The sequence below is a fragment of the Prionailurus viverrinus genome, chromosome A1 (genome assembly GCF_022837055.1).
Source record: "Prionailurus viverrinus isolate Anna chromosome A1, UM_Priviv_1.0, whole genome shotgun sequence".
Lineage (NCBI taxonomy): Eukaryota > Metazoa > Chordata > Mammalia > Carnivora > Felidae > Prionailurus > Prionailurus viverrinus.
Window position 1 is genome coordinate 13,358,128 of NC_062561.1, and position 18,812 is coordinate 13,376,939.

An 18,812-nucleotide genomic window follows, 5' to 3' on the forward strand; every position below is an offset into this window, starting at 1 on the left:
TGTGGATAAGCATAATGTAGTTGAAAATAATGATCTATACAATTATGGATCGAGAACCAATTCAAAGGAAATCAAAAGGTTCATAAGGGAAAATGGGAAAAGATGAGGAGAAGTGGACAAAATATATCATAAGAAGCTCCAAGAAGGAATGGAGTGAGGCATGAGAGCGAAGAGGTCTGAGGCAGATAGTAGTTTTCCAGTTCATCACTTGCTCTCTTTAAGGGTACCATTTTCATTCTGGAAAGGTTTCTTGGATGAGGTGAGTTTTTAAATGAAGGATTGGGAGAAAATGGTGAGGCTGGCTGTCAGAGCAGAATATCACTCTCAGCAGCAGGGGAGAATGCCTGCATGCTAAAAAGAAATGCAGGGTGGCCGCGAGAGGAGCCTGTGCACTAGGCTGGAAGGAAACAGTGAAGGAGATGCCAGGCGATGCACTGTGGCAGTTAATACGCAGGCACCTCGGGGGGATGGCAGGCCTAACAATAACCACATCAAAATACAATTCAATATCGAGAGGGAAGGATGTTGTAAGGAATTTAAATCAAAAATAAAGACCATCAAAGCATAGAGAGAATAAAGGGTATTAAAACAATAAAGGGTGGCTGAACTCTGTCTCCTGCACTACATCATCATCAAAATCCCCTTCCCTGCTCTGGATTCTGAAGACATTGTGACCAGGTGGGGGATGCGGCACTCACAACCTTCACGTTTCCAGAAATAGCAGCAGGTGATGCAAACTTTCCCATCAGGAACTAGATATTTTTATCTTTCTGTCATCCTTAAGGAAAAAATAAAAATAATCATAGCTTGTGTTGTCGAGTGCTTCCTATTTGGCAGGCACTGTTCTGAGCACTTCGCGCATGAACTTATGCTATCCTCAGAACAGCTCTGTGCTATAATTATCCCCATTTTTTGGTGGAGAAAAATGAGGAACAGAAAAGTAACTCTCCCAGAGTCGCACAGACAGTAAGCAAGGAAGCCTGGATACAAACCCAGGTAATTGGCTCCAGAGTCTGCGTTCATTACCTCCATGCTGCCGTCTCCTGAGATACCAGCACCAATGCTGACTATGACCTTGGACAAGGTGCTGTCTCCTGAGATACCAGCACCAGTGCTGACTATGACCTTGGACAAGTTGGCACTCCCTTCTAAAGACCACACTATCAGATGCAGATGGGACCCATAGATGCAAATCGAGTTGTTTCCATGAGGTGCACGATGTGGACACAGGAACATGCATGCTTGCCTGTGCCAGGACCTCGGGGGATATTCCCCCGTCCCCGAGGGGGCGGGGATGTACTCTTCATGTTTGGTGCCCTTCATGTTTGGTTCATTTATGAGAATTCTAACTTATTCCTAGTTCTCAGAGAAATTTTTATTGTCATCTCGTGTCTTTTTCCAAATTTAAGCGACTGGTAGGCTCTTTATAAATCCTAGTTTGCTATCAGATTTAACTTTTAAAATAAGACCCTATCCTACAGTTTCCTAAGATAGCTAACCAAGTACTCGGTAATACACACTCTTGTCTGTAAAAATTAGACCTTTATCTGGATTCTCTAATTATTGTCATTTCTTTTCTTAAAGCATGATACTGAGTTTCTGGATTTGCAAATTTATAGTACGTGTTCTTCTGTATTTGTCCTTTGGTGAGCATGCCATCCGTTGCTGATTTACAAGATCACATTCATCTCAGAGTAACGGCAGTACAATAGATGAGGGTTATGAAGGTGGTAGGGAGGAAGAATAATAGAATTTGTGCTAACCGAAAAAAACACATAAATATGTATTCTGAATAGAGAAATGATAGCTGAGCAAATGAACTATAAAGTTGAATAAGAAAGAATAAAAGAATAAAGAATAGAGAATGAAAGGATAAAGAATAAAAATTCTTTCATGAGAGAGAAAAATGCTGATGCTGATAAGGATGTATTTTCTTTTAAGAATTTGGTAGAGGTCTTCCTGCTGAAGGTAATATGCACTGCTGAACACTTTTGCTATTCTCCGGCCCTCCATCCATCCTTGTCGTGATAATTTTAGAACACAGTGTAGCATCTTCTTTCTTGGCTCCGATAAATTGCAGTGGTTGCCGCTCATCTTCTTTAACAAGAGTTCTATCCTTCTATAAAAATGGGCATCTGAGTGTAATAGGCCATCTAAGCCCCTAAAGATATCTTGGGTTGGAGAAAGAGAAAGACTTACAAATGAGGCAATAAAAAATAAATTACACAACATTAAATTTACTAAGTAAGCAAGATAATAGAGTCTGAAAGCCAAAGGTGCTGAGTGAGCAAGCTTCCATTCCATTCAGATCTCAGCTTCGATGTGACCTGCATGCTAATCTTGCTGTGCGTAAGACGCATTGTCGAGATGGCACTCATTATTGGCATTAGTTATTCAGTTTGTATGATATGTTTCATTACTAACCTTCTCTTTTCCAAAGCCTATAACTGAGTGGTAAAAATTTATATCTTCTGTTATTTTTAAAGGACCAAATTTGGCATACAAATTCTAGTGCTTAAAATGGAATTTTATTTGAGGAGAAAATTGGGCTGCATTTGAACAAGACTCTATTAAATATTACCCAAGGTTACTAGCTTAACTGTTAAATCTAAGGATGAGAAAAGCAGTTAATACCATGGGGGATAGTATTTTTACTTCTGTGTGCACAATACAAACAGACTGGCAACTATGTGAAAACACTGATCTGGCAAGTTGGGAGACCCAGAAGACTCAGTTCCTTTTTGGGCACTCAGGGGAAGTATTTCTGGGAATGAGGCATCAAGAGTAAAGCCTTACAATATATCCTTCAGGTCTTGAAAAAAAAAAGCCAAGGAGGTTTATAAGAGGGAACGGGCTGCAAGCAAAAACAGAGATGAGATAGATCTCATGGCTTAGTTGGTACCTAGAAATCTAGGGCAATGTAGGTGTGCTTATGTGCTTCCAGTGTATGTTAAACTTGTGTGTGGCATGGCCTCTCCCCCAGCGAACTGGGGCACTTGATGTCATTACTGGACATCAGGTCATTGACCCAAGGCAGCATTTCTCAGCATTATAAAGCTTGTGCCCCCTTTTGGTACACTGGACAATCTTACCACTCCCCCCAAACCCTAGTTTTCCCCACAGTGGTCTAAGTTGGGTCACGTTAAAATGGAAATACAATGGCCACTCCAACACAAGACTTCACATTTATTTAATTCTTATTAAGTAGTAATTAATTAGTAATTAGATATATTAGATCCATTTGTAAGAGTAAGTTTTAATTTGAGAGAAAGGAATTTGAGAGGAAATGCCTTTCACAGTGCCACATACATAGCAGGGTCTCAGAAAGGTTAGTTCTCTAGCTGGATTGCTCATGGTAAGATGGATAAAGGGAGACCAATGTTTCCATTGAAACATGAATGATTCCAATGAATCCCTACCAGATTCTGTACTTACTTGACAAGTTTTACTCAGCCTGGGCCTGACTGTCGGTGTCCAACAGTGATGAGGAAATTCCCACTGGGCTGATTGTCCAAGAGAAGCTAAAGTTGTTACAAGCAGACAGAAGAAAGCCTACAAAGAGTTAGTGGAGTTTTTGGCTCTAATATTTTGTATGAGGCGATTTCTTCCTCAGAGTGTTAGTGTCCTAAAGCTTCATTTATCTTATTATTTATTTATTTTGCATGACGGTTTCTCCCATGGTCCATTCATTCACATATAAGCTCTAAACAGACAGAACTGAATCTTCTTCAAGGCGTGGAGAGCCCATAGCCTGGAGCTCCCAGCCCCCAGGGTTGGTTCATTAGACTGAAGATCAGTCTTTGCTCCTGGTGGCCGCACCTTATTCCCCTCCTAGTAGTTTCAAGCAATGCCAAGTAGGCAATTACTTTTGTTAGATTACCTTGGCATAGTTTGGGTCTGTAATAAATTGATGCAAGTTGCACTTCAGGTTAAGTAGAAAAGAAATATATACCGTTTCTGGTCCATTTTCCCGGCAGTAGCTACTGTTTGGATAGAGTGCATAACTAATAATACAAATTCTAAATAGACCACAAGATACTCTATTCAGAGAAATATATGTTGACCATATCACTAATAAGTTTTGAAAATCTTTAATTTATCTATATATTAGGAACTGGAGATATAGGAAATCAATTGCCTATGAATTATAAAATAAAATTACTTTTTAAATGTTGCTAATTATAAAAAGAATTCTGGCCAATTTGGAAAGATTTCAGTTGAAGGCAGGTCACACATCACAGCCATTTTCTTCATTTCTGCGTGTGGTCTTAGACCCCCGGCACTTAAGTGTAAATCTGTTAATGAACAACTTTCATACCTAAAAGCTTGCTACATCTAAAATCTTATGCTATCTCTGTGTCTGACCTATCAACACAGATCCCAGGTAAGATTAAATTATTATTCCTTTACACCTCTTTTAGAACCAGACATTCCTACTCAATGATCTCATTCTATTTCTTTCTCAGAGGAATTTTGAGTGGAAAGAAAACATTGTTGTAAGTTGCAGTCATCACATGTATGTGCTCTGCAGGCGGCATGCCACATTATGTTAGGCTGACCTCAGCCCCAGCCACCCAGCGGCACTCCGCTTGAGGTATGGAAAGTCACATTGAACAGGCAAACCTTAGACTCAGAGAGACAGTGTGGCCCAAATGGCACATCATACTCCAGGTTTCACTGAGGGTCCCGAGAAAGAGACCATGCATCCAGCCTTCTCCAAATTGTCACACTGGACCCGTGGCAAAAGCCACATCAGTGCTCATCAAGAGTAACCAGAGGCAGCAGTGACATAATACAAGACCCAAGTCACTGAGAGTGCTCTAGGACACCAACATCCCAGTCTCTGGACAATGCTGGTAGCACCCACGTGAGCTGGCAGGCTCAGCCTGCATCCCTTCTCTCCCTTCATCCTTTATCTTCTCTTTCTCCACCACTCTTCACATTCTCATGCCTCAGTGAGCCTTCTGGTCCAGAGGAAGGCAAGCTTATTCATTCATTGATTAACAAACATGTATTGAGTACCTATTGTGTGACAGGCTCAGGAAAGGTCTCAAATACAGCTCCTTACTGCTAGGAGCTCTTTATTTAGCATAAGAGATTGACATGTAACCACTGATAAAATATTGACTAAGAACTATTTTAAAGGCTTCTTCTGTGTTGATGACACACAGAAAGGAAGAAGCAAGCAATTATGTTTTGGAGGAAAAAGAAGGAGGATGAAAGAATAAGAATCACAGAACATCAGGGCAGGGTTGAAAGGAAGGCACATGTTCAGCACATTTTGCCAGGAAGCATAGGAGAGTACTAATAAGTTAATTCACACTCTGAGTGATATCATGGTTTTTCTGAAAACCCTTTATGAGTCTCAAACTGAGCTGACTGCCCCAAAGCACACTGACGCTCAGCCTGCTCTGCTTGACTTCCCCATATTGGTTTTCGTATCATTAATGGGCCATATCAGGTCATGAAACTGAGTCAGTTTTGATTGTGTTCCTCCCATATACCTCACATCGCAAAATCTCTAAAATGAATTCACTTGACTCAAGAAATATCAACTCAAAAATATAAAAACCCATCTAAAAATAGAAATTTAAAAGGCAGGGGGCGCCCGGGTGACTCAGTCAGTTATGTGTCCAACTCTCGATTTCAGCTCAGGTCATGATCTCACGGTTCATGAGTCTGAGCTCCATGTTGGGCTCCACAGTCCGCTCAATGCGGAGCCTGCTTGGGATTCTTTCTCTCTCTCCCTCTCTCTCTGCCCCTCCCCTGCTCTCTCTCTCTCTCAAAATAAGTAAATAAACATGAAAAACAAAAATCAATGTCGACTTGATCCGTCCCCTCAGCAGCTTCTCCATGCCAAGTTCATGTCAACTTCCTCTTGGACTGGGAATGGTAGACTCTACTGCAAGTCACCTTTTAGCAAGGAGCAGGTAGCATGTTTTAGCCTCCCGCTGTACCGGATGCCCCTCTGTGTATGCCACGGTATGTCCATGCTGTACTATGGTGCTACCCACCTGCCCTGCAGTGAGCATGCCCCCACCTTTGCTCTTGTGTTCAGCTGGGTATATGTGTATGTATTCACTACGTATGTACTACGCTTGCCACCTGAACATCCCTCCCTTGTGCTTTAATGCAGCTCCCCCTCCCCTGTCCCAGAGCTGCCTTTTCTTGTGGCAGATTCATATTCATTACTCTACTCCATGTTAAAGGCTGCCTCTATGTTTTTTTCTTACTTCTCTTACCCATATATTGAATAGGACACAACACAATGAATTGTAAGAAATTACTTGAACAAGCTGAACACAGTAGGATACAAATAGTAACTTGATTATTTTTGTTATTACTGCCTTTTAAACTTTTAAAAAAAATTTTAAATGAGAGAGAGAAAACGAGCCGGGGGGAGGGACAGAGAGAGAGGGAGAGAGAGTGAACCCCAAGCAAGCTTTGCACTGGCAGCACAGAGTCCAATGAGGGGCTCAAACCCACAAATTGCCAGATCATGACCTAAGCCAAAATCAAGAGTTAGATGCGTAACCGACTGAGCCACCCAGGCGCCCCCTGCCGGTTAAACTTCTATTTTTAGATGGGTTTTTATCTTCTGTCCTTTATATACTCTTGGGGAGAACCCATAGCTTTTCCAGTCATTCTCAGGTATTAACAAATGGTGTACTTCCAGAAACTGAAAGTGTGCACAGATTTACTGTCAATAATTGATTGTGTCACATGGGGGCTTATAATTCTGCAGCAGGGACACAGGTGATTTGTTTCTTTTCTCCTCTTTATTCCTCCTTCTCTTCCACTTGCTAGCTACTTATTTTTTTTAAGCTTTGAGAGAGAGAGAATGAGTGAGTAAGGGGCAGAGAGAGAGGGAGAGAGAGAGACAATTCCACAAGAGGCAGGAAGAAAGGGACAGAGAGTGGGAGAGGGAAAGAGAGTGAGGAACTCAATGCAGTGTTTGAACTCATGAGCCACGAGAGCATGACCTGAGCCAAAGCTGGATGCTTAACCCACTAAGCTACTGAGGCTCCCCTTGCTAACTACTTATTTTGACCCTTCCTTGCTTGGTTGTAGGGAGCACAAAGGGATGGGGGTAACAGAAATGAATCCAGAAAAAAAGTTCCAGTGTTAACATGGCTAATGTGGTTGTATCCTGGGGGCAAGGTCAATTGTGCATATCCAATGACAAAATTCTGTCTCTTTCTTGTGTGGGGATTTGGTAGAATCTTTGGAGAACCGCCCTTCTCCTCCTTTGCCACCTGGGCCATCTCACTATCATTTCCAAAACAAGCTAAGCTTCTCCCAGCTGGTTCTGAATGGATTCTCTTCACCCCGGGCTTCTGGCTATCCAAGGAACAGGACCTTATGCTGATGGCCACCTTGCTCCACAGGTGATCAATTCAACAGAAGTATTTTAAATTTTTTAAATGTTTATTTATTTTGTAGAGACAGAGAGAGAGAGAGAGAGAACATGTGTGAGCAGAGAGAGGGACAGAGAGAGAGGGGGATAGAGGATCCAAAGTAAGCTCTGTGATGACTGCAGAAAGTCCAATGCAGGGCTCGAACCCATGAACCATAAGATCATGACCTGAGCTGCAATTGGACACTCAACCAACTGAGCCCCGTATTTTTAAAACAAAATTTTAGCTTTAGAATAGTTTTAGATTTACAGAAAAGTTGCCAAGTTGATACAGAGAGTGCCCATATACTTCACATCTAGTTTCATCTATTGTTAACATCTTACATTAGTATTGGTACATTTGACACAACTAATGGACCAATATTTATACTTTAGTATTAGCTAAAATCTATACTGTATTCAGATTACCTTATTTTTAAAAATCTAGTGTCCTCTTCCCATTCTGGGATCTCATCCAGGATGTCACATTACTTTTAGTCCTCATGTCTCCTTAGGCTTCTCTTAGCCATGACTGTTTTTGAGACTTTTCTTGGTTTTGATGAGCTTGACAGACTTTGATGAGTACTGGTCAGATATTTTGTGAATGTTCTTAATTGAGATTTTTCTGATGTTTTTTCCTGAGTATACTGAAGTTATGGGTTTGGGGGAGGAAGACCACAGAGGTAAAGTGCCATTCTCATCACATTACCTCTGGACTTATCACTGTTGATGTTGACCTTGATCGCTTGGCTGAATAGTGTTTGTCAGGTTTTTGCATTGGAAAGTTACTCTTTATGTTTCTTCTTTCCACACTGTACTCTTTGGAAGGAAGTCACTCTTCTCAGGCCACACTGAAGGAGTGGGGATAGGTGGGGGGTGGGGGGTTATGTGCCATTACCTTGAGGAAGAGTAGCTACAGACACTATTTGAAATTCTTCTGCGTGGGAAATTTGTTGGTCTCATTGATCTGTTTATGTATTCAATCATTTATTTATATCACCATGGCCTTGCAAATAATTATTTTTTATTTTGGGTTGCAATCCAACAGAATCTTTTTAAGACAACTCCAGGCCTTTTGCAAGTTCATTTGACCCAGGGGGAGACTCGCCCACCTTTGCCCCCACAAGCCATGTAAATGTAGACCGTCCTAGCATAGCACTTTACTTCTGCCTGGGCTTCTCTGGCCAGCCCCGTGCCTTTAGTTTTTGGGCATGCATCAGGGCATCAGTTGCTACTTCTCCCACCTCTAGGAGACACCTGTGAAGTTGATTCTTGCAAGTTCCCTCATTTGGCCAAGGCACTCAGATGATTCTCTCTAAAGTAACCCTTGTTATTGACTTCTGTGATCCATTCCTTAGCCTAAATTTAAACATCCTTGAAGGGACAGGTGAACTGAGAGTTACAAAGGCATCTTGGGACGCCTGGGTGGTTCAGTTGGTTATGCGTCTGACTTAGGCTGAGGTCATGATCTCATGGTTTGTGAGTTCGAGCCCTGCGTTGGGCTCTGTGCTGACAGCTCAGAGCCTGGAGCCTGCTTCGGATTCTGTATTTGCCTCTCTCTCTGCTTCTCCCCTGCTCATGCTCTGTCTCTGTCTCTGTCTCTCTCTCTCAAAAATAAATAAATATTTTTAAAAAATTAAAAAAAAAACCAAAGGCATCTTTACACATGCTTAGCCTCTTCTGTGTAGGGGGTCTGTCATTTATTGTTCTTCAAATTTGAAGCCAAAGTTGAGCGTTCTCCAAAGAGGAACACTCATATTTAGTATCCTGTTATGCTGTCGTAGTTTAATGGTTCTCAAAGTGTAGCCCTGAACCAACAGCATCAGCATTGCCAGGGGGAATTTGTTGAAATGCAAATACTTAGGCCCCATCCCAGACCCACTGGATTGGAAACTGTGGGGCTGAGGCCAGTGGTCTGTGTTTTAGCAAGTCTGACATCTGATTCTGATGCAGGCTGAAGTTTGAGGACCACTGTGGTTAGTAGCTTATGTGTTCTCTCCCTCAACTTGACTATAAGCTCTCTTAGAGCCATTGCCCAGGCAAGCATGTGACTTGACACAGGGAGCTCAAACGATGAGCTGCAGTCTTGTTCTACATTATCCTCTGCTATTAAAATTGCACTGTCTTAATTTCTTTTTTTTTATTTTTTTTTCAACGTTTATTTATTTTTGGGACAGAGAGAGACAGAGCATGAACGGGGGAGGGGCAGAGAGAGAGGGAGACACAGAATCGGAAGCAGGCTCCAGGCTCTGAGCCATCAGCCCAGAGCCCCAGGGCTCGAACTCACGGACTGCGAGATTGTGACCTGAGCTGAAGTCAGACGCTCAACTGACTGAGCCACCCAGGCGCCCTCTGTAAGCATTAATGATAAGAATAGGCCTGGAAAACTGCCTTTTAGTGAGTGGTTCATCTAGTCATCATCCATAATGCCTGTTGAATAGATGGGAACGTGAATTGTAGCTGAAATGAAACATCACCTTCCTCAGTAAGGGACACAGAAATGGCGACACTTCCCCCCAGCTCTGGGCTATGTGCGGAGCATGCCATGGTATATACACCCAGTGGAGCTTAGCACACTGTAGCAGAGAGCTCAGACAATACAGAATCAAACTTTCCAACCATGGTAAGTGACATAAAAGAAATAAACACGATAGGATGGAGAAGGTGGTCAAAACCCTCTGAGGAAGAGACATAAAGGATTACAAAGACAAAGACAAACACTGACTTCAAAATACACGAGCAAAGCTTTTCAGGTGCAGAGTGCAGTCAGGGCAAAGGCCTAAAGTTGGGAACAATCTTGGTGCCTTCTAGTGTGTTCTAGGCTTGGAGTGCATGAGGGGAGGGCCAGGAGATGAAGCTGGAAACAGGTGTCAACTTGAAACCAGCTATGGAGCCTAAGGAACCCTACATCTCTCAGCTCATGATGCTACGATTCCATCCAAGCTGTGGGGCCCTGTAGAAAGATGAACGGGGATCCATTTTCCTTTTTTTGCTGAGAATCAGCTCCTGCTCCTGGCAGGCTGTCCGGAGCCTTGGCAGGTGCAGCCTCCCTTGACTTTATAAATGGGCAGCCTGTAGTCAAGAATTTCCAAATGTGATTAAAATGAAACTGCCATTGAAATCAGGTTTGGCTGCCTGTCTCTCTGGTACTCAGAAAGAAGAGCCCCTCCTGGACCTGGCAGGCAAACTCGGTGACATTGTTTGGAATAGATTTAGGAAGGCCTGCCAGGTAGACAGGAGATTTCAATAACCGTGCAGCCAAATTAGTAATTAGAGGGACTGGGTACTGGGGACGCACCATGAAAAACCCTATGACCTCTCAATAGTTGAAGTCATTGAGATAAATGAGCTCCGAAAACAGTGCTTCATTTTAGAAAGTGCACATACTTTATGATTAACTCCTTATGACCACATTCCCCCGAGGCTGGCTAACCACTGTTCATTGAAATCAGAAAACGGTAAGTTCTCAATAGTTCTCTTGGCCAGTTCAGCCCTTGAACAGTTCAAAAGAGGAAAGATTGGCTCCAGAATGTTCTATATCTGCAGAGAAGTACAGATAAAATACATTTTCCTGGATGGTTTCAGTTTAAATCCAAGGCCAATAGACCAAATTTCTACAATTTCCTCTCTCCGTGGTTAGTTGCATCGTGGAAGAGATGGTTCCAGAACGATAAACAAAAGTAATGCTTTAAGTAAACGGACTGTACCTGCTCGTGAGAGTAATGAGGATCCACAGCCAACACAGCAGTAGCTCACACTTCCCTCCGTGGCTCGTTTTAATTGAAACTGATGGAGCTGGGGAGCTGACTGGGTTTTGCATAAATCATCATCGGTAATACACTTTCAAGGGTAATCACAACATTAATACACCAAGCAGGAAGTGAAATAATTAAAATTTAGCACATTGCGGTATTGAAGTTTCTAAAATTAATCCACAGCACCTTTCCTCTGTACAAATGAGCAATTGCTTCCATCCACAGAGAAGGACATTCAAAAAAATACTACATTACGTACGCCATCAGCAACAACAACAAAATTTCCACTTTTCTTCCTATATTGCAATCATCTGCATACATTTTAAATGCTTTTCCTTACTTCTCTGGTGGTGCTAATTTTTAAAAAATTAGTTTTACCTGCCTTTAAGCTAAATATGTGGCATAAAGTCATGTAAAATAGAAATCCTGTAAATCTGGGAGTGTTGGAGAGAAAAATTGTTCCCATATGACTCTTAGGAAGATAATTCCAGTCCAGAGAGTGAATATGGGTATGTACAATGGGGAGAAACCTGTGGTGATAAGCATCTAATTTCAATATATCTGTATAAAAGGTAATAAAATATCTAGGCTGGATACCATAGTGAGCCACAGGGGTAAGATCATCGGTGGTACTAAATGGCTTACTTGTCCCGATAAAGCAAGTATCTTTAATGCCTCATGTCTGACAAAAGAGAATCAGCAAGAAAGCTCCCTATTGTAATGTGTAATCTCACATGCAGACAGCCTGAGAGCAGCAGTATTTTGTGGGGGACCACACCCCAGTGTTCTCAGACTAGGAACATCTTGACCTAGAAGTACAAAAATAGCAGCTGGGCACTTCCTTTCACCAAGATGTTGAGGAGGGGCTTCATTCAATGGGCAGGATTACTGGTAGCAACACAGCATCCCAGACAAAAACTCCCCCTCCCCCAAACTGTGAAGTAGGTGAAGTTGGTTTTGGGATCTCCTCGGTCACCTTGATATCATTTCTTTTCTCCCTTATTGCCACACCTTCCACAGGGAATTAGGGATCTCCCAGTATCTGGAGAGAAGAGAAGGTAATGAGTCCCCATCACCATATAAGAATTACTTGACTAGGGAATTTCACCTAGACTTTGTTGATGAGAGGAACCGCAAAGAAGAATTCTGTTGTTCATTCTTTTCCGAGGAAGATTTGGATCGTTCTTTTCCAAATATAGTTGTAACACACCTACCACTCCCTCACACATTCCTCCTAACAAATGCTCCATGGTATCTTGGCGTTAAACTACCCAGAAGCACTTAAGACTATCTGCAGTAGAGATTTATTTTGACCTCTTCTTCCAGATCATTTACAAGTGTTGAGGGGAGCCTGGGTGGTTCAGTCAGTTGAGCACCCGACTTCAGCTCAGGTCATGATCTCACAATTTGTGAGTTCAAGCTCCACATCAGGCTCTGGGCAGACTGCTTAGAGCCTGGAGCCTGCTTCGGACTCTGCGTCTCTCTCTCTCTCTGTCCCTCACCCACTCACACTCTATCTCTCTCTCTCTAAAATATAAACATTAACAAAATTTATAAGTGTTGAATTATGTCAGTCCTTACATCTATCCCTTACAGACTTCACTCTGATATTTACTCATCTTGGGGTGTTCTTAGTAAAGTTCTTCTTAGAGGTCAGGTTCAAAGAGACAGAGGAATTTCTAATGGTAGTATTTTGGATACTAGAGAAGGGGAATTAGAATTGAGAGATGGGACCATGTCTCCAATGTCTCTTACATCACATTATTCAAGTGTTACTTCCCATGCTGCCTATCTGGTGAAGTCAATTCTGATGACTTGCCATTTGAAGCAAACACTGCCATTTCCTACAGTGAAAAATCCTCTAGTGGATTTGATTACCCTCAAGTGATGGGGTACATGAAAATAAATGCAGAGTAAGGAGAGCTCTCAGTTAAAGTCAGGTTTCTAAGGGTCACCTGGCCAAGAGAATTTCCAGTAAACCATGATCATAAAAACTGCTTCATTTGGAAAATAGTAAGGGCCCTTATCATATTATCTTAATGCTTTTTAATGAATACTCTTACATGATTTTTTTTATTGTTTACTTATTTCTGAGAGCTAAAGAGAGAGAGAGAGAGAGAGGAGCAGGGGAAAGGCAGAGAGAGAGGGAGACACAGAATCCAAAGCAGGCTCCAGGGTCTGAGCTGTCAGCATAGAGCTTGAACTCATGAACCGTGAGATCATGACCTGAGCCAAAGTCGGACATTTAACCAACTGAACCACCCAGTCACCCCAAGACTCTTATTACATGTTTTAAGTGCAACTAGTTCTGTTAATACTAGAGAACAGAGATGCAAACAAGTCCCAATGAAATTCTTGGGCACAATCTAAGCAAATTGTCAGTATCCTTGATCAAAACTTCAGTATCTTTAAATATCTCTCCAGGTCTTACCTGGTACATATCCAAATGCTTTTGCTACTGTTAAGTCTCCTAGCTCAACTTCCTGGGATTTTCAGGGAGGAGTAAAATTTAGGTAATACGGGTGCCATCAATTCACATCAAGTCAAGATACGTTGATTGAATGTCTATTAAGAAGGAAAAACGAACAGTGGAAAGTAAAGAGGAAAGAGGTGGAGGAGGAGGAGGAGGGAAAGAGGAAGAAGAGGAACAGAAGCACAAGCAAAAGGAGGAGGAGGAGAAAGAGGAGAAAGGGACAGAGGAAAGAGAAGTGGGACAAGAAGAGCAGGGAGGGGAAGAAATCAAAGCAGACACCGTGCTCGGCCTCACTAAGCAACATTACTGTGAACATCTTTCCCATTGCCATCACACACTTGCCAGTCACCAGCCGCCCTCCAGCCCTGTGATGATGCTCCTCAGGCACACTCACCAATACATTAGAGAAGCTACAGTTTTTCTAAACCTTTCATCTTTCTACTCAAAGTAGGCAACTACCAGAAAGGTTTTAACGGAGTCTAGTTACCTCCCCTCCAGGAAATGTGCTAAGTGTCCTATTTGTAAATCACTGCGATGATAGAGCAAGAGTTATTTTCTTCCAGATTTATTTTGGTTTTGATCATGTTGAATTTTGATAACTTTGTCATCAAGCATAATTAAGAAAATAATGTAATTACGGAGTACATAGCACAGGTGAAATGTAATTATTTGGACTCCCAGGAAATGAGCTCTTATGAGCAAAGTAGTGACTTGAAGGAAGGTCAGGAAACCAAGTGTCCTGCTCCTCTGATTGAATGGTGCTTCCATCTGTACTGGGCTGGATCAAACAAGCAATCAGCCAGCCAGAAGGCTCAAGGCAGGATCGATGGGCTGCAACCCCGAGCAACATCTGGTCCCTTGAGCAGCCACAGTAATTCCATAAATGGTTAGAGCTGCAGTGTCTTCAGGAAAACAAATAATGAAAAATTTCATGTTTTCTCCTGCCAGCCGACCTTCCCTACTTTGGCTGTCTCTCACAAGAAAACATAAAGCATGGCCTAACAATAAAAAAAAAAAATGTTGCTATAGACTGCTTGTGTCTCCCACATTTACGTGTTGAAACCTAATCCCTCACGTGATGGTGTTTGGAGGTGAGTAGGTCATAAGAGCAGAACCCTCATAAACGGGATTAGTGCCCTCATAAAAGAGACTCTAGAGAGCCCCCTTAACTCTTCCTCCAGGCGAGGACAGAGCCCTGTGAGAAACGGGAGGCAGGTGCTCACCGAACACCAAATCAGCTGGCACCTTGATTTTGACCTCCTAGCCTCCAGAACTATGAGAAAGAAATTGTTGCTAAGCCACTCAGTCTACGATGTTTTGTTATAGAAGCCTGAACAGATGAAGGCAATAATAATTAAGGAAGTAAAGTTCTCTAAAGACAGTGTATAATCTCAGAACAGGGACAAGCACAATGCGTGCCACAAAACAAGTATTCCATTAAACGAAGGACCTGTTAATTCTGGACCAACTTGGGATTGGAATGGGGATTGTCTGCAACCTAGACCAGATCGAGAGATTACAAATAGTTCTGAGATTTTCCTCCCCTAAAGCCAGGGAATTTTAGTACTTGGTTTGGGGACCCTGTCCTCAGGGGATAGCTCCACACTAGCTGGCTGGACAATGATGGGACAAGTTGGATCTCAGTATGTGTTTGCCATTTGATAAAATTCACATTTGTGCCAGAAGTTTTAAGTCGTAACTTGCTTTAGTTTCTGCAGACAGCAGAAGTGCAAGGGATATGGAAAAAGAACAAAGTGCCAGTATCTTTAGAACATTACTGAAGGCTCCTCATGTATGATGCAAAGAAGTTTTCATTCGGATTTTGATCTTAGTTTCACCTAAAGAGGAAATGCCTTTTTATTTGGCTTGTTTGCAATTTTTAAAACTTATTTTGTAAATATTTTATAATATTTAAAACAGTATATAATGAGGACTCTATGCCTCTTGCAGCAGAAAATAATTAATAATACTTGGCACTTAATGGCACTTTTCATCATTAAATCTCTTTGTAGACATTAATTAAGGGAAAGATACTTCATCTTTTTTAAGTTGCTGTTAGGCTCCCATCACTGCATTTCATGAATATCAGTTGCAATGGGAAGTGAAATATGTAGAATTCAAAATAAAAGTCTGCCAGAGGTTTGCCTGATAGGTAAAAATAAGCTTTTGTGTGTCTTCTATTGTACTCTGTCCCTTCAGTTAGGTTTGTAAATAACATTTATTCATGACTCTATCTTGAAATCTATTCATTCTTTGATTACAAATACTGTGATATTATATTAAAAAAACAAATATTTTGTGAAGTATTTTGATTTATTCAAATGCAAAACCTTCATGACTAAAGGTACCCAAAGTGTTCCTTTTTGTGGAGAGAGAGTTCAGTGGGGCCAAGTTGAAGCAGCCTCCTGCCTCTATCCCCTGGAAAGTGAGAGGTTTATTTGGTAAGAGAGATGATCCTTTTGATCTTTCTTCTTCCTCCGTCCAAAGGGACAAAATTATTCACCTACAGGGCCAATCTTACAGTCTTATGTCAATGGCCCACTTCTTCCAGAAGTCTCCTCTCATTGGTTTCTGATGTCTGGATTTCTAAGGATAATCCTTTTATTTTATAATGTGAGATAATAAACCTTGCCTCCCACTTCTCATCTAAAATAGCTACCAGCCCAGCCAGAGCTCCAACCTCCTCCCACAATTCCATGCTCACTTGTATTTATCTCCTTCACTTCTGTCTTGGAGACTCACTCCTATTTCACCCAACTCTGTCAACACTTGGAGCTTCTCTTTCCCTCCTTTGACAATCATGTCGTTTATCCTCAATTTCTCCCTCCTTACCGACTCCTCCTTGGAATTCTTTAAATGCAAACCATTATCAGTTGTATGCATCCCCTGTAGGTACGGTCTTGTCCTCCTCTTCATGATGGGCTTCTTACAAGAGTAGCCTTCTATGTGAGGAGCCTACATCATTGTATCTGTTTGCTCTCTTCCCATTCATTCTTCAAATGATACCAAACTGCTTTCTGCCCTAACAACCCCCTGAATGGTGGCAAAGGAAACAAAGCATCATCTAAATGCCATTTACAGTAGGTGCCTTCCACTCAACATCTCCTCCTTTAATATCATTCTTTCCTGGTTCCTCACATACGTTTGAATGCTCCTTTTCCATCTTTCTCAGGGCTCTCATCCGCCTGAATGTTTGTGTTTCCAAGGATTCTGTTCTCTGAGTTCTAATCATTGACTTCACCTTTCCAGAGGGACTTTGTCAAGCCTAGATTGCAACCACCACTTGGAACGACAGTTTAAACATGTTACAGCCCATTCTGCTCTGCCTTTCAGCACTGTTTCCTCTGCCTGCGTTGTCATTCAGCCTGGATAACTCCTTATCAGTCTTCAAAACCAGGTTCAAGGAGATAGTTGGTCCCTCCTCAGTCCTCATAGCTTCTTACACACATGTGTGTGGATGTGTGGATGAATGTGTGTGTGCAATATGTCTACACTTGAAGATTTCTCAAGGAAAGGGATTCCAGCTTCATTATCTTTGCATTCTCAGCACATACAATAGTTGGAATAAGGCAGACCAAGATGACTATTTCGGATTAGAGAATGACAGAGAATAATAATGTGAACTTGGTTCAAGGTTACTTTTTCTTTGTTTCACTCTCAAGGTGACTAATGAACAATACAAAGGCCATAAATCGAGGACTTTGGCAAGATGGCGGCGTAGGAGGACGCTGGGCTCACCGCGCGTCCTGCTGATCACTTAGATTCCACCTACACCTGCCTAAATAACCCAGAAAAACGCCAGAGGATTAGCAGAACGGAGTCGCCGGAGCCAAGCGCAGACGAGAGGCCCACGGAAGAGGGTAGGAAGGGCGGCGAGGCGGTGCGCGCTCCACGGACTGGTGAGAGGGAGCCGGGGTGGAGGGGCGGCTCGCCGGCCAAGCAGAGCCCCCGAGTCTGGCTTGCAAAAGCGGAGGGGCCTGGCGGACTGTGTTCCGACAGCAAGCGCGACTTAGCGTCTGGGAGGACATAAGTTAGCAGCTCTGCTCGGAAAGCGGGAAGGCTGGAGGACAAAGGGAGGGAGAGCTGCTGAGCCCCGGACGACAGAGCTCAGTTTGGCGGGGAATAAAGGCGCTCGCCAGCGCCATCTCCCCCGCCCATCCCCCAGCCAAAATCCCAAAGGGAACCAGTTCCTGCCAGGGAACTTGCTCGCCGAGCAAACACCCAACTCTGTGCTTCTGCGGAGCCAAACTTCCGGCAGCAGATCTGACTCCCTCCTGCTGCCACAGGGCCCCTCCTGAAGTGGATCACCTAAGAAGTGAGCTAAGCCTGCCCCTCCTGCCCCCGTGCACCTTGCCTACCCACCCCAGCTAATACACCAGATCCCCAGCATCACAAGCCTGGCAGGGTGCAAGTAGCCCAGACGAGCCACACCACCCCACAGTGAATCCCACCCCTAGGAGAGGGGAAGAGAAGGCACACTCCAGTCTGACTGTGGCCCCAGCGGTGGGTTGGGGGCAGACATCAGGTCTGACTGCGGCCCCGCCCACCAACTCCAGTTATACACCACAGCACAGGGGAAGTGCCCTGCAGGTCCTCACCACGCCAGGGACTATCCAAAATGACCAAGCGGAAGAATTCCCCTCAGAAGAATCTCCAGGAAATAACAACAGCTAATGAGCTGATCAAAAAGGATTTAAATAATATAACAGAAAGTGAATTTAGAATAATAGTCATAAAATTAATCGCTGGGCTTGAAAACAGTATACAGGACAGCAGAGAATCTCTTGCTACAGAGATCAAGGGCCTAAGGAACAGTCACGAGGAGCTGAAAAACGCTTTAAATGAAATGCAAAACAAAATGGAAACCACCACGGCTCGGATTGAAGAGGCAGAGGAGAGAATAGGTGAACTAGAAGATAAAGTTATGGAAAAAGAGGAAGCTGAGAAAAAGAGAGATAAAAAAATCCAGGAGTATGAGGGGAAAATTAGAGAACTAAGTGATACACTAAAAAGAAATAATATACGCATAATTGGTATCCCAGAGGAGGAAGAGAGAGGGAAAGGTGCTGAAGGGGTACTCGAAGAAATAATAGCTGAGAACTTCCCTGAACTGGGGGAGGAAAAAGGCATTGAAATCCAAGAGGCACAGAGAACTCCCTGTGACTTGAATCGATCTTCTGCACGACAT